A 14,364-nucleotide genomic window follows, 5' to 3' on the forward strand; every position below is an offset into this window, starting at 1 on the left:
CCATAAAAGAAATATATAATAAAAACTTTTATTTATCATCTTGGAGCACAAGAATATTTTTACAACTCTTGATTACAATGAAAAAAAAATTTGCTCAAGTTTTAATTTATTTATTATTTTCTATTGAAAATAATAAATTAATTAATAATAAAAAAAAGTTAACTTTTATTTTATCTTTATTTTATATTATAATATTTTATTTTTATTTTGTTTTTTTCAATTGTAATAATAGATTTTTTTGCTTGAAAAACGCTTTGAAAAATGCAAACACTTCTTTTTAAAATCTAAATTGTTAGCGCCTTGTTAGCATGTTTGTGTCAGCTGGGAATACTCTTAATAGTAATATATATATCATAGTAATATATATAATAAATAGTAATATACTCTAAATAGCTTAAAGCAAAGATCATAATAGCAATCTAATTCTGATAAAAAATAAATGATTTAATTTAAAAATAATTTAGTGAAAAATATATGATTTTATTCTGATAAAAAAAATATATATATATATAATTTAATTTTGATTTAAAGTATATATAATTTTTAGAATTTAATGGTAATGCTTTGGTTTAACTTAACCGCCAAGTTTATCTAAAAATATCACTAGATATTAACCAATGTTTAAATTAATTTTTAAGAAATATTTATTCTTAAAAAAAGTTAGCTTATTTTTATTGCATTTGTTTTTTCAGTTTTCTTTCCTAAACATTTTTTTTTACTCAAACTTAAATTTTAAATAAATATGTTCTGAGGCTGCATCTAAAGTTTGCACAAAACGTAACTTTTTTTTATAACGCGAGTTAAAGCACAGCAATTATTTTTTCAATAAATGATTATACAGCAATATATTTTTAATAAATGGTGTATGTAAAAGTAATCTTTGCTTTCACAATGAAATACCTAATATAATAATAAACTCTTAATAAATAAAGTAAATAAATAAAGTGATTTTTTTATTTGTTTCTTCAAATTGTAATTTGTAAATGGTGAAAAAAAAAAAAAAAATCAATTGATTTCATTGTGTCAGCCTTACTTCATAATAATGCAAAATTATATAATATTTTTTGTGATAGTTGCAAATCTTTTTTTTTTTTTTTAAATTTTTTAAAAAATGACCTCTCTTCAGAGCAGATGAATATCAGTAAACATATTTTTAAGAAATTTCTAAGAATGATCTCAGTATTTGGAAATGCTGCCTCCATTTTTTTTTCCTTTATAAGTTTGTATATGTACAAATGGAGGAGCTTGATTATTAAATGGATCTTTTAAATGATAAGTTCAGGAAACTAAATATTGATGAAATAGTTTAACAATTCATTAGTAGTATTTAAGAAACCATAAACACAGTAGTTCAAACAAAGATCATTTCAAATAGCAATAAAATTTTCTACTGTAAATGGATGAGTGATCTACTGTAAATAAATGAGAAGTTGGTACGGATGTGAATGGATGTGTACTATAAATGGATGAGAAGATTGAGAAGATCGACTGTAAATGAATAAATTTTCTACTGTAAATGGATGAGAAGATTAAGAAGATCTACTGTAAATGAATGAATTTTCTACTGTAAATGGATGAGAAGTTGGTGACCTATACTAAAATGGCGAGTCTAAAATGCAGCAAATTTAAAACAATGCTTTAGCCTTTCTCTTTTATGTTGCTTCTTTTATATAAACAATCTAGAATATTTTTTTTCCTTAACTAAAGCTCATTCATACAATATGTAAGGCACTCTCTTCAAGTTTTTTTACTTCTACTACTTTTTTATTTCTTCTCTTTAATTTTAGGCCTCATTCTACTCTACATTTTTCACCACCTTGGGCAGTTGCTTTATTAAACTGTAATCATTTTTTTCATCTCTTTTAAAAGAACATGTCTCTTAAGAACAAATGTCTTTTTATTATTGGATGAGGCCAATGTAAAAAGGTCCTGTCTGATGTTAAGCTCTGTTATTCTCAGTTTACTAAACCTTTTATCTTATTTCAGATGTTAGGTTCTAGAGACTTTTGGAAAGTCTTCAACACTGTCATTAACTGAAGTCAGTCTAACATTTAATCTCTAATTCATGGGTCTGATCTTTTTCTATTCTCCCTTAAATAGGGCAGAGTTACTTAAAAAGAACTTTTCTTCTAACTTGACTCTTGAATCTAATGGCCTTATTCTCCCTGTTATACTAGTTAAACAGATTAACCCATTGTTAAACATCCAAATCACTTTGGCTTCCAATGCTAAAATTAGTTCTCAATTAAACACTTCTACAGTTAGTGCTTTATACAAGATTTCCAGTCTTAAAAATGTGTTTTCTAGAACTCTCTTAAATTTTTCTAAACTATTTAAAAGTGCTGAATAAAGTTAATTTAAGATTATTAAATCATTTCTTTTTAAATGTAGTATAAAAATTATTCTTGAATCTTCTTCATTTTGAGTAATTTTAAGGGTACCACAAGGTTCTATTTTTTGCTACTGTATTGTTTCTTCTCTACAATAATGATCTCCATGAAAATTTTATATCTAAATGTTCTATTTGTTGATAACTCAACTTTTTATTCTTTTCTTGACAAAAAGTCTTCACATTTTGATTGCTTGGTTCAAGCAGCCAATTTTTTCTTCAGTAACAGCTTAAGGCTTTAGTTTTCTTTGACAGCTTGTTTCTCCATCAGTGGGTTCATCAGGAAGAATGTCTAAACATCAAAAAGTTCAAATTATAGAAAATTTATTTCACAGGAAGTTAGGAATTGTTATAATTATGTAATATCTGTAGTATTTTGCAACCAGGAAGTTGCATCAACTTCATTAGATAATAAAAAAATCATGAAAAGAATTCTTTAGAATTAATATAATTTTAGACTGGTCATTTGTTTTTATAATTTTTTAAAAGAAACTCATTTTCATGTCTGCATTTGGAAGTTAATTCAGATTTTTTATTCAGTAAATTTTCTTGATCTAAAATGAATAATAATTTCACATTTTTTTGGTAAACATAGTATACATTTTTTGGAAATGTTATTATAGGCAGGCGCAGTTTTTAGAATAGAACAGTTTAATTTAAAATTAATATTTTTTTCTTTCAGTAACCCAATAATTTTGATAGCATAGTCTCTTTTGAATATTTTTTATGTTTAAAAGATTGTTTGTAGTTGGCATAATATTTTTTCCGTTTGCCCTTCGTTAAGCCAATATATTGTTTATCAGGGTTGTTTTGCAAGGAAACAATGCATTTGTAAATAATATTTTTTGATAAGCAATTGTCATTCTTAGGGCAGTCAATTTTTTGTTTGCAGTTACAACTTTCAGTATTTTTTTCTTTGAGAAATTCATTTTTATTAATCAATGCATAACTATGGCCTTTTATAATTCTTTCAATATTTTTTGTACAGCTAGAGCTTACCTTAATTGTGTTTCTGTTAAAAATTTTGTGCGATTAGATAAGTGCTTTTACTAATTTATATATGTGTATATATAAAAAATTAAATAAGTGCTTTTACTAATTTATATATGTATATATATATATATATATATATATATATATATATATATATATATATATATATATATATATATATATATATATTTTGTCCTGCCCGTATAATATTATGAATCTTATTTTAAATAATATTATACGGCAAATAAAATAAATAAAATAATAATTTATTTGGTCAGTGTATGCTGTATGAGTATGCTGATAAAAATATATAAAATAAACTTGCATAATAGGTTTTATTCATTACACATAAATATTCTTAAAATCAATCAATAAAATATTAAACAAGAAAAAATATAGTCAAAAAATAATACACAGGTATAGACTGATAGGATTAAGAAATTATTTTTTTTTTTATAGATATATATATATATATATATATATATATATATATATATATATATATATATCGGGGCCTGATATATATATATATATGTATATATATATATATTAATATATATATATATATATATATATATATATATATATATATCAGGGCTCAAATTAACGCAAAAAAAATCTAAACGCGAAAGAAAAAAATTCAAGTCAAGGTTCGTGTTTCAGAGTTATAGAGTTGAGAGAGGGTTAAAACCACTATTAAGTAGCCGCCTCATCTGTAGTGGCCTTCTCGGCCTTGAGGAGGTGAATCACAAAAAAAATAAATTAAATGATCAAATTAAATATAACTTTAAAGCAATATTGGCTTCCACTCAGAGTTTAAAGTAATTTAAATTCTAAAGCGCTTTATGTTAAATAAAATATGCGCGCAAGAGTGCAAAGATCATACAACAAAAAAGCAAACAAATTGCGAAAATATTTTTTTTTTAAATAAAAATTAATCACAAAGGTGTGAAAAGCAATCATTGTATGCCATATTCAAGCTTTATATATATTTATATATATATATATATATATATATATATATTTATATATATATATATATATATATATATATATATATATATATATATATATATATATATATATATATATATATATATATATATTAGGGTGTTCTTTAAGGACCTTAAAATTTTAAGTTTTAAAAAGTTGTTGTCTAACCTCCTCATTTGGTTCCAATATATATTAAAAAAAATACAGGAACAAAATAAGCTCAATTGAAAAATATTTAGGGGTAGCTCAAGCAACTTGAAATTTTTACTTATACGAACTTAATGCATTTATAATCAAAAATGGCACATTTGTTTTAGCTTTAAAAAGCAAATGATTAAAATATCAATCCGAACTACTATATCTAAAAGACTTTTTAATAATAGAAACCATCAAAAAAGTCTAGAATAGTTGACATCGTTAGAATAAGTTAATTTTGAAGTGATTTCTTTGCATTAAGAAAGTTTGCCCGGTTTTCTTTAATAACTTGAAGAGTGTACTGCAGCTGCTCTTCGCTTTTGAATCAATCAAACTTTGCTACATCCCGGATCAGGGCAATCCCTTTTTTTGCATGGTCATTGGTTACTGCTTGGGATTTCACAATTGTCTCTACAACCTTAAAGTCATCTTGGCTGTTCCATGTTTCCATATCTTTAGTTAGGAATGTATTTGCCATGCCCAGAGTTGCAAATATGCGACTGTGGGCATTCTTCTTCTCTTTCTTTTTCTGAGGATCCTTTAAAAAGTTTGTGCTTTGTGTTGAAATCCATCTCAGGATCGAAGAGGCGAAAAAAAATCGAATCATCCAATAGATACCAAAGGTGTCCTGCAAGCTTTTGTGATGTCACTGCTCTGATTTCTCGATTGGGGTAGTCATGAAGTAATTTCAAATTGTTCCTGGCTGCTTTGGAAACCAGAGGTGCCAAAAACCAAAACTTTATATAAACTTTAGCCAGGAATATATTCATGTGTTGGACACCCAGATACTCTTGCAACATTAACTTGAATTGACTTTAAAAAAGCCAAATTTTAATGCTGTAGATGGCTTTTGCCATCCAGCAAGCTTGATGCATTGGACCAGGTACTCGGAAATTTTTCTTTTCAAATGGTTTCCCAAAAAAAATAGCATCAGATTGACCATTTCATGATAGTCATCTTGTGGCTGATGATCTTGCAGCTGCTGTTCACAGAAAAGTATATTTTTATCTTTGACATCAGAGAGTTCAGCTGAGACATCATCTGAAAAGGCAACTTCATAACTGTCTTGATCAATGGGTGGCCACTGTGCGAAACATGTACCACAGACTAATTCTTCCAGCTCCCTATTTCATAAGGCATCGTGTACTGTTTGTGCCTCTGGTTGACCAGTATCTCCTAAGCAAAGATCGCTAGCAAATTATACATTATATTAAATATAAAAACATGTTTATTTGATAGTACCTGCAGGAGTTTTTGGAATATCCAAAAGCATTGTACACCCCATTGTTGTGGCAAGAATCGGCAACCTGTCCACCTTCTCCGTTCCAGTCAGATCAATCATCAGTTTGCCATTCCAGTGCACTGTAAGAACCGTGTTGGGCTTGAAATCTTTAATTATTCTGGAGGTGGCTTCCTGTCTGCATTTTTGACAATTGCGACGGATGGTTGATCTATTCAGAGCAAGTGATTTAGCGTCATGTCCTAGAGCCCTTAAAGTCTCGAATACGGCAGCCTGGTTGCTCAGTCTGTTTTGATTGAGCATTGCTGCCAGTTGTGGTGATAGTACAATTTGGTGTCCTTGTTTCTTTGGTGGTGGAGTAACTGTACTACTTGTAGTTAGAAATAGAACCTGATCTTCAATTTCACTCTGGCTTTCTTCTGACAAGGTCATTTCGGTCTGGTGGCTCTTGTTCTTTTTAGGGCCCTTCCACTCATAGAATAATTGCTTAATTTTTTTATGGAATCCTGGCGATGTTTGATTGGAATTTTTGCTCAAAATCAAAAACTTTCCACACTTTCAATAGTGTGGTTTGCTGCTTTTTGGACATCTTCTTTCAGAACATTGAGTAGATAAAGAAAATTAAACGAGAACTCGCTCTGATGATTGTAATTTGTTACCTTTGATCCCCTCTGTAGGGCTAACTAGATAAACTTAAGAACGTAAAGCCATCTGAAAATGAAAAATTGTGTTGAAATTAGGTATTTGTTATAGTTGATAATTAAGTATTTGTCAATTTTTGCGGTATGTTGTGAATGATGAATTTCATCAGGGATTTGAATGCCACTGTCCAGGATTGTTTAAAACAAATGGTTTAAACCATGGTTTAAACCAATCAAAAAATACCAATTTAAACCAAATGAATAGTTTTTAAATAGCTTTAAATTTTCAGCAGTAAAGTAAACCAGGGTTATGTTTACAAATAGAATTATATCTCTCATGTAAATACTTAATGTGAACGCACTTATTTAAATTACTTATCATAAAGATGCTTCTGAAAATTAATTTATAATATATATTAAATTTACAGTGTGTTATTTGTTTGGCGATGCCTATTTGTTTTTGTTTTTAAGAACTGCAAATTGTTCGGATCTCTCCTTAACTACGCTGAATATGTCAAAACAAATTGGAATTCTGTGTGTGATTCAATTGAAAATTATATCAATAACTGGAGCATCATTTTTACAATGTTTGAAAAAAATAGAGAAAAATCCTACGATCGGTAGAAAAGTAAGTCAAATACAGATAAAGCGAAATGCAGAATATTTTTTGAAAATATTTAAACCAATTGGATAAGTTGCAAAGAGATCAAACAAAAAATATGTGACACTGTTGAAGTTTTTTAAGAGCTGATATAATTTTTATCAACTAAAAAAATATATATATATTGAAAACAAGATATCTTCAGACTTTTAATGATGCTCATTTCCTTGCAAACACACTAAATCTTTAATATTTTGGATCTAATCTTTCTAAAAATGAAAATAAAACTGCAATGACATTAACCGATAAAGAAATTAAGAACTTGTTACCAATAATATTAAAGCTGAAAGCCATATCTGCTCCAAGTGATAGAAGCTATTTGTATAGTGAATCTATTTTTAAAAGTGTAAAAAATTAACCAATAGAATGGTTGAAATCTCTAAAATCTTTGGACTGCAACAATATAATGGATATTGAAGGCTTTTTAAATGCATTAGCTTCTAGTGCTGGAATTTAAAGAATTCTTTTTAAACTTTTGGGCCTGTTTATTCAATAATGATGTAATGGTTGATGAATTACTGCAGTAATGTTAATAGAAAATATAGTATACTCAAGCAAAATTACTATTGCAGGCTTTGTTACTAGATTTCGCTGCGTAACGAAAATGCGTAACACATTTCAAAGTAACTAAACTCAGCAAATATGTTTTATATTGCAGAAGTTATATTGTGTCACTAGCGTCTATTCAAGTACCGCATTGTAATTAAAGTTGTTTTATTAACACATTGGAAATCATACAAACAGTTTTTTTTTTCTCACAATAACAAAAGTTACAAATAAAATTTAAGTTACTATTTGAAAAATCATTATTATTAGTTTTTTCAAATATGAACTAAATTTTATTTTGAAAAAAATATTTTTTTCTTAAAACGTAACATAATATTTGTTTATTTTCTTATAATTTTACAGTTGGTTTTTGGTTATTTTATTAACTGTTAATAAATTATTTCTTATTTATTTTGTGAACTCTTTTTAATAACGTTTTTAAACAATAAAGACTTTTTTTTTTATTATTTATCAGTTACCAAAAACATATTCGTGATCATAATTTATTTGCATAAATTAAACGAACGTCATTAAAACTTTACGTTATTGAATTGACAATAAACAAAATATCTTATTAATAAAATATTTACATCAAAATAAATCGTGCATTTTTTAAACTATTATGACAAAAAATAATTTTTATATTTAAAAGGAATTTATATATTTAATTCCTTAAGATAAAACTTGAAACACTTTATTTTTTTAACTAATTTTTAGCAACAACAAAAGCATTATTTAACAAACTGTTTCTTTAGCAAAAAATCTATTAGTTTACAATTGTGGTTTAATGCTTTTACTTACGACTTTCTTTTGAATAAACGTCACGTAAACGATATCAAAAGATAATTTAAATATTTTAAAAGATAAAAGTTTTTGCGTAATGCAAAACTGCTGAACGCGTAGGCAAATCGCCTTTTCGCAGGCAAAATGCGAGCTGTGTAACACTTCTTAACAAGGCCTGTTATGCTTTTTTTTAATTGAAAAAGTTGATTAAACACAGCTAATTAAAAAAAAAAGGAGTTTAAACCAATGGTTTTTCAAAAAAACCATGGTTTTTGGTTTTTTTCAAAAAAAAAAGGTTTTTTTGCAACCCTGCTCCTGCCCAACAGAGCTCATCCCATGTATTTGAAATAGGGTAGCGGTTTCCTCAAAATGAGGTTTACAGGCAGGGTATCTGGGTCAAATATTGTTTCAATTGTTTCTCCTTAAAGGAGAAGACCTGGCTAACACAATTGTATTTGGAAAACATGCTATAAGATTAAGTAGTAGCTGTAGTAGTAGTTTATAAAACAAAATAAAGGATAATTATAAGATATACTATAATTACATTATAGTATATTTTAGTTTTTATAAGTCTCTTTTTTAGTTTTTATACTTTATTACAACAGTGCACAAAATGCATTAAAATTTTTTTACATTTTACACAACATAAAAAATTATAAATTCCTATTCTATAAAATGCATTTTACATATTCACCTTTTAATGATGTTCTCACAAATGTGAATTCTTTAGTAGTTTTAAAATATAAAAAAATTGTTATTGTTGAAATGTTGATCAAACCACAAGTAGAAGATGCAAGATGACTGCAAAGAACTTGTAGAAGATTTTAAAATAATTTTGTTAGGTGCCCAAGATGTGCTTACAATAAATTATATAGTTTACAACAAAATATTACAACAATTAATTTATTTAAATTCTCTATTAGTATTATTATTATTATTATATTATACTCAATTATGTATAATACTTACTGACACAAAATATTTTTCTTTACTTATTGGTTGAAATCTGTTTATTTACATATATTAATTTTATTTATAGTTTGTTCCAAATGGCTTCATTTTACAAAAATATTGAACATTTTATCACTGTTGAGTTTTTACGCGATGTTTTCGTATGTCAATATTCTCACAAAACTAAAACTTGGTTGAGCCACCTCTAAATATTGATCAATCCTGCTCATATTTAACCTAAATTATTTTTATATACCTTTGAACATAACTAGGGGTTCAGACAATGAAATTTTCACACTTAAAAAAAAGGACCACCCTAATTTATATATATATATATATATATATATATATATATATATATATATATATATATATATATATATATATATAAATATATATATTTATATATATTTTAGAACCCTTAGATGTTGTCTGAAAGTTTTTTCCATATTTTGTTGACAAAAAGTAAAAATTAAAATGCAAGACCGGAATTTTTTTTTTTTAATAATGATAGACTGCCTGCCCCAACCAAACCCTCAGTCGAGGGTTGTAGCAGCACTCCCTTGCGGGTCAGGCTATTTGTCAGTCGATGTAGCAGCACTCCCTTGCGAGTCAGGCTATTTGTCAGTCGATGTAGCAGCACTCCCTTGCGAGTCAGGCTATAAGATAGTCGATGTAGCAACACTCCGCGCATGATTTACAGTAAAAAAAATTAAAATAAAAACATTTTATTAAAAAATATTAAAATAAAAACATTTTATTAAAAAAAATAAAAATAAAAACATTGTTTATATTGTTAAAAACATTCAAAATGTTTTAAAAACATTCAGAATGTTTTTAAAAACATTCCGGTCAATTAAATTTGCGTTTTTGTGATTTTTTTAAAAAACGATTAATTTGTAATTAAATTAATGGTTTTTACTTTCGTCCAACACGGAAATGTTGGACGAAAGTTAAAAGTAATTAAAAGTGACGTATATGTTGGCGTAAGAATCACTTTTTTCCTTCCGCTCTTCCCAAAGCCAACAAACTATAGATCTATATATATATATATATATATATATATATATATATATATATATATATATATATATATATATATATATATATATATATATATATATATATATATATATATATATATATATATATATATATATATATATATATATATAAATTTATATATATATATATATATATATATATATATATATATATATATATATATATATATTATATATATATATATTTTTTAAATATCTTCGCTTCCAACAAGGCTGCAAGCAGCCACTAATTAAAGTTGGAAGTTACTGAAAGAGAAAAGATGAAGATTGTAGAGCAAGATAACGTTTGACGGACGATCTAAAAGATTGCAAATTATATGAATCAGGAAAGCAAGATGAACAAAGCGAATTCCAAAGAGCTGATGTTCGAGGAAAAAAACTAGACGAATAAGCGTTTTTGGAGCAGTTAGGAACAGTCACAGAAAAAGAATGACACTTAATTGAATGGCGAGTAACACGAGAATGAATTTTAGTAGATGGCACAAAAGACGTTAGCTCTTTAGAGCAGTGCCCATTATAGTATTTGTAGAAAAGAGAAAGAGAAGCAACATTACGACGATGTGATAATGGTTGGAGGTTGACTGCAAGAGCAGGTTCAACTAAGTTTACAATGCGTTTTTGCACCGTGTCTAAAAGAAAAATTAGAAGATACACCCCAGATATGGCAACAGTATTCTATACAAGGCCGGATTTGAGATTTATAGAGATAAAGAATAGAATCCGAAGTAAGAAAGTGACGAGCTCGATAAAGAGATGCAACCTTAGCAGATGCTAATTTTGCAACTGATTTGATATATGGTTTCCAAGAAAGATTGGAAGTAAGAGTTAATCCTAGAAGATGAAGAGTAGGTGACTCATTGAGTACATCACTGTTCATAAATATAGGAAGATCTAAATTATTGTGATAACGATTGGCTGAAAAAGTTTTATCTGAATTAAAGTTCACCAGCCACTGTGAGCCCCATGCTGTAGCAGACTTGAGATCCTTTTCAAGCTCAAATGCCCCCTCCAAGCAATCAGAGGGTGTTGGTTTCTTATCATGAAGAGAATAAATGGTAGTATCATCAGCAAACAATGCCACCTTAGATGTGAGAATATCTGGAAGATCGTTGATATAAATTAAAAAGAGTATAGGGCCAAGGATAGAACCTTGAGGATCCCCTAAAGTTACAGAGTAAGAAAATGAGTGTTGTCCATTGAGGACAACTTTTATGCTACAATTGGAAAGGGAGGATTTAATGATCTTAAAGCTAATGCCGGATACACCATAAGAAGAAAGCTTTTGGAGAAGACCAGCATGCCAAACTTTATCAAAAGCTTTCAAAATATCAAGAGCGATGGCCTTAACCTCTCCGCCTTTATCTAATGCATGATAAAACCTGTCAGTTATTACTGTTAGCAAATCAGCTGTAGAATAGAAGTTATTAGATTCAAGATGAGAAATTAAGTGTTTGTTAATTAAAGATTCAAAAACCTTGCTTATGATAGGAAGAAGACTTATGGGACGGTAGTTAGACGAATCAGATCGCTCTCCAGAATTTTTGAAGTTAGGGATAACAGATGCCGCTTTCCAGCAGGCTGGAAAACAAGACTCTGATAAGCATTTGTTGAATAGTTTTGAGAGTATAGACGACAGCTCTGGAGAACACTTCTGCAAGACAATAACAGGTATGTTGTCCGGGCCACAAGCTGTAGAAGAGTCTAGGCAAGAAATCACTTTAGATACAGATGTTGGAGTGATAAGAATGTCAAGCAATGGATCAACCTGTTTGTTGGCAATATCAGGTAGAACGCAACTAGTGGAATCAAGAGATGATATTGATGAAAAGTTTTTAACAAACAATTCGGCTTTGTCTTTAGGTGAGGTGACAAAGTCTGAACCATACAAGAGAGGTGGAATTATAGATTTGCCCTTATTATTGATATTATTTGATTCTCCAGAAGTAACGAGAGCCTAAATTTTGAGATGAGATACGAGATTTCATGACCTGAGAATAGCGGGTTTCGGCGTTAGACAAAACCTTTTTACAATTGTTTCTAGCAGTAATAAACAGACGTCTGTTTTCTGGAGAATTGTTTTGCTGATAAATATGGAAGTAATGGTTTCGATTGGCAATTGCAGCAGCGCAGTGTGAGGAAAACCGTGGAGGAGAGTGAGGCTTGACCTGGAATCGTTGAGAGGGAATAAAAGATTCCATGCCAGCCTGAATCTGCAAAGTTATGTAAGAAGCACATTTGTCGACAGGAAGACGAAAGATTTCTACCCAAGGGCCATCACAAAGAAAATCACGGAAAGAATCCCAGTCAGCTTTACTGTAGTTGTAAGTGGTTCGATAATAGGGGGATTCAGGTGATAAAGAAGAATGAGATACTAGTTTTAGAGAGATCAAACTGTGATTAGAAGAACCTAAGGGTGATTGTGGAGAAACTGAGCACTGACTAGGATCAAAAACAAGACATAAGTCGAGTAGAGAAGGTAGAGGATTCGGGTTGTCAGGAAAGCGAGATGGAAAGTTGACTATTTGAGTTAGGGATTGAGAAAGGCAATATATATATATATATATATATATATATATATATATATATATATATATATATATATATATATATATATATAGTTTACTTTTTTTAGAATAAAACATTTGTGTTGCTGTTAAATCAATTTGATACAATAGCTCGAGCTTGTGCTCAAATGCTCCATATTTTGTACGAGTTAGGAAAGTCAAATCATCAATTTTGATTTTGTTTCAATAAAGTATACTTACGTGATGCTTACACATTTGAAGTAAGTATTTAAAATATTTAGTTTATATATTTGAGTGGAGCAGTTCCAAAAAAAATTGTAATAAAATAAATTCACTTGAAGCACTTATTTTTAAAATATATTAGTTAAAAAGAAGCATATTATTATTTTAAAAATCTTCCAGAATTTTCTGAATAAATTCTTTAGGTTCTTGTAGGTGTTAAATGTTTAAAATTACAATAGCTTTTTGATAACTAACATTATTTAAACCTATTTTCTTTAGTTTTTTATATTCCTCTTTATGTTGATAAAGTTAATAAAACTAATTAGTTGAGTTCAATACAACTTTGTTTTATTAATTTGTGAATATAATGTAAAAAAAAAACAACAAAAAAAACTAGAATAATATTCTGAAAAAATTTGTTTAAATTATATCTTTACAGGTTATGTATATACACACTTTTATTCACACTTTTATTCAGGACTTTGAAACATTTTTAGTCTTATTTTTTTTTAGTCAATTATATTTTATTATTATATCAGTTTGTTTTTTTAAAAAAAATATGTCACAACTCATCTGAATCAAAAGTATGCCAAAAGAAATGATTCTGAAATTTGTTAATATGAATTTTATACTATCAAAAAAAATTTAAAAAGTGAAATTATAAGGGTTTTTTCGCAAAATGCATAGTTATCTTACAAATTTTATCAGACAAAAGCATTTAATGGTCTACATTAACAGCATATCCATCATATATTTTAGAATATAGTAACATGTCAACTCTAAAAAAAGACTTGTTTATTACATTGTTTTTTACTTGGAAAATCACTTCAAATATTGTTCTTATGTAGTAAATATATTTATTAGTAAATTTTTCAAAAATGGTAATCTTTTTTAGTCTACATTAATATTAGTTAGTTCACTTGTGAAGATGTTAAAAATCTATGTTTTTTTTTAAATTGGCAAAAATTATAAGTTTATTAATTTTTATTGACATTCTAATTGAGATTGGTTTTTTGCAGAGTAAGCATAATAGCTTGTTTCAGTTGATTGGTTTCTACAAATACTATCAGTGATCATTATAGGGTAATCCCATGTAAAAAGTGGGATAATTTCAATTTTTTAATCACCCTTTCAGATATCTTTCAAATTTCAACTAGTAAA

At 27.8% G+C, this 14,364-nt stretch overlaps 1 protein-coding gene across 1 annotated transcript in view; it reads left to right on the plus strand.

The window, feature by feature from the left end:
• The window catches only part of LOC136082006 (uncharacterized), a 108,029-nt gene that overhangs the window by 3,198 nt on the left and 90,467 nt on the right, over positions 1-14,364 (plus strand). The window contains exon 2 of the mRNA XM_065800536.1: positions 13,089-13,241. The gene's annotated coding sequence lies outside the window, so the exon portion shown is untranslated. The remainder of the gene's footprint in view (positions 1-13,088; positions 13,242-14,364) is intronic.

The sequence above is a fragment of the Hydra vulgaris genome, chromosome 06 (genome assembly GCF_038396675.1).
Source record: "Hydra vulgaris chromosome 06, alternate assembly HydraT2T_AEP".
Taxonomy (NCBI): Eukaryota; Metazoa; Cnidaria; class Hydrozoa; order Anthoathecata; family Hydridae; genus Hydra; species Hydra vulgaris.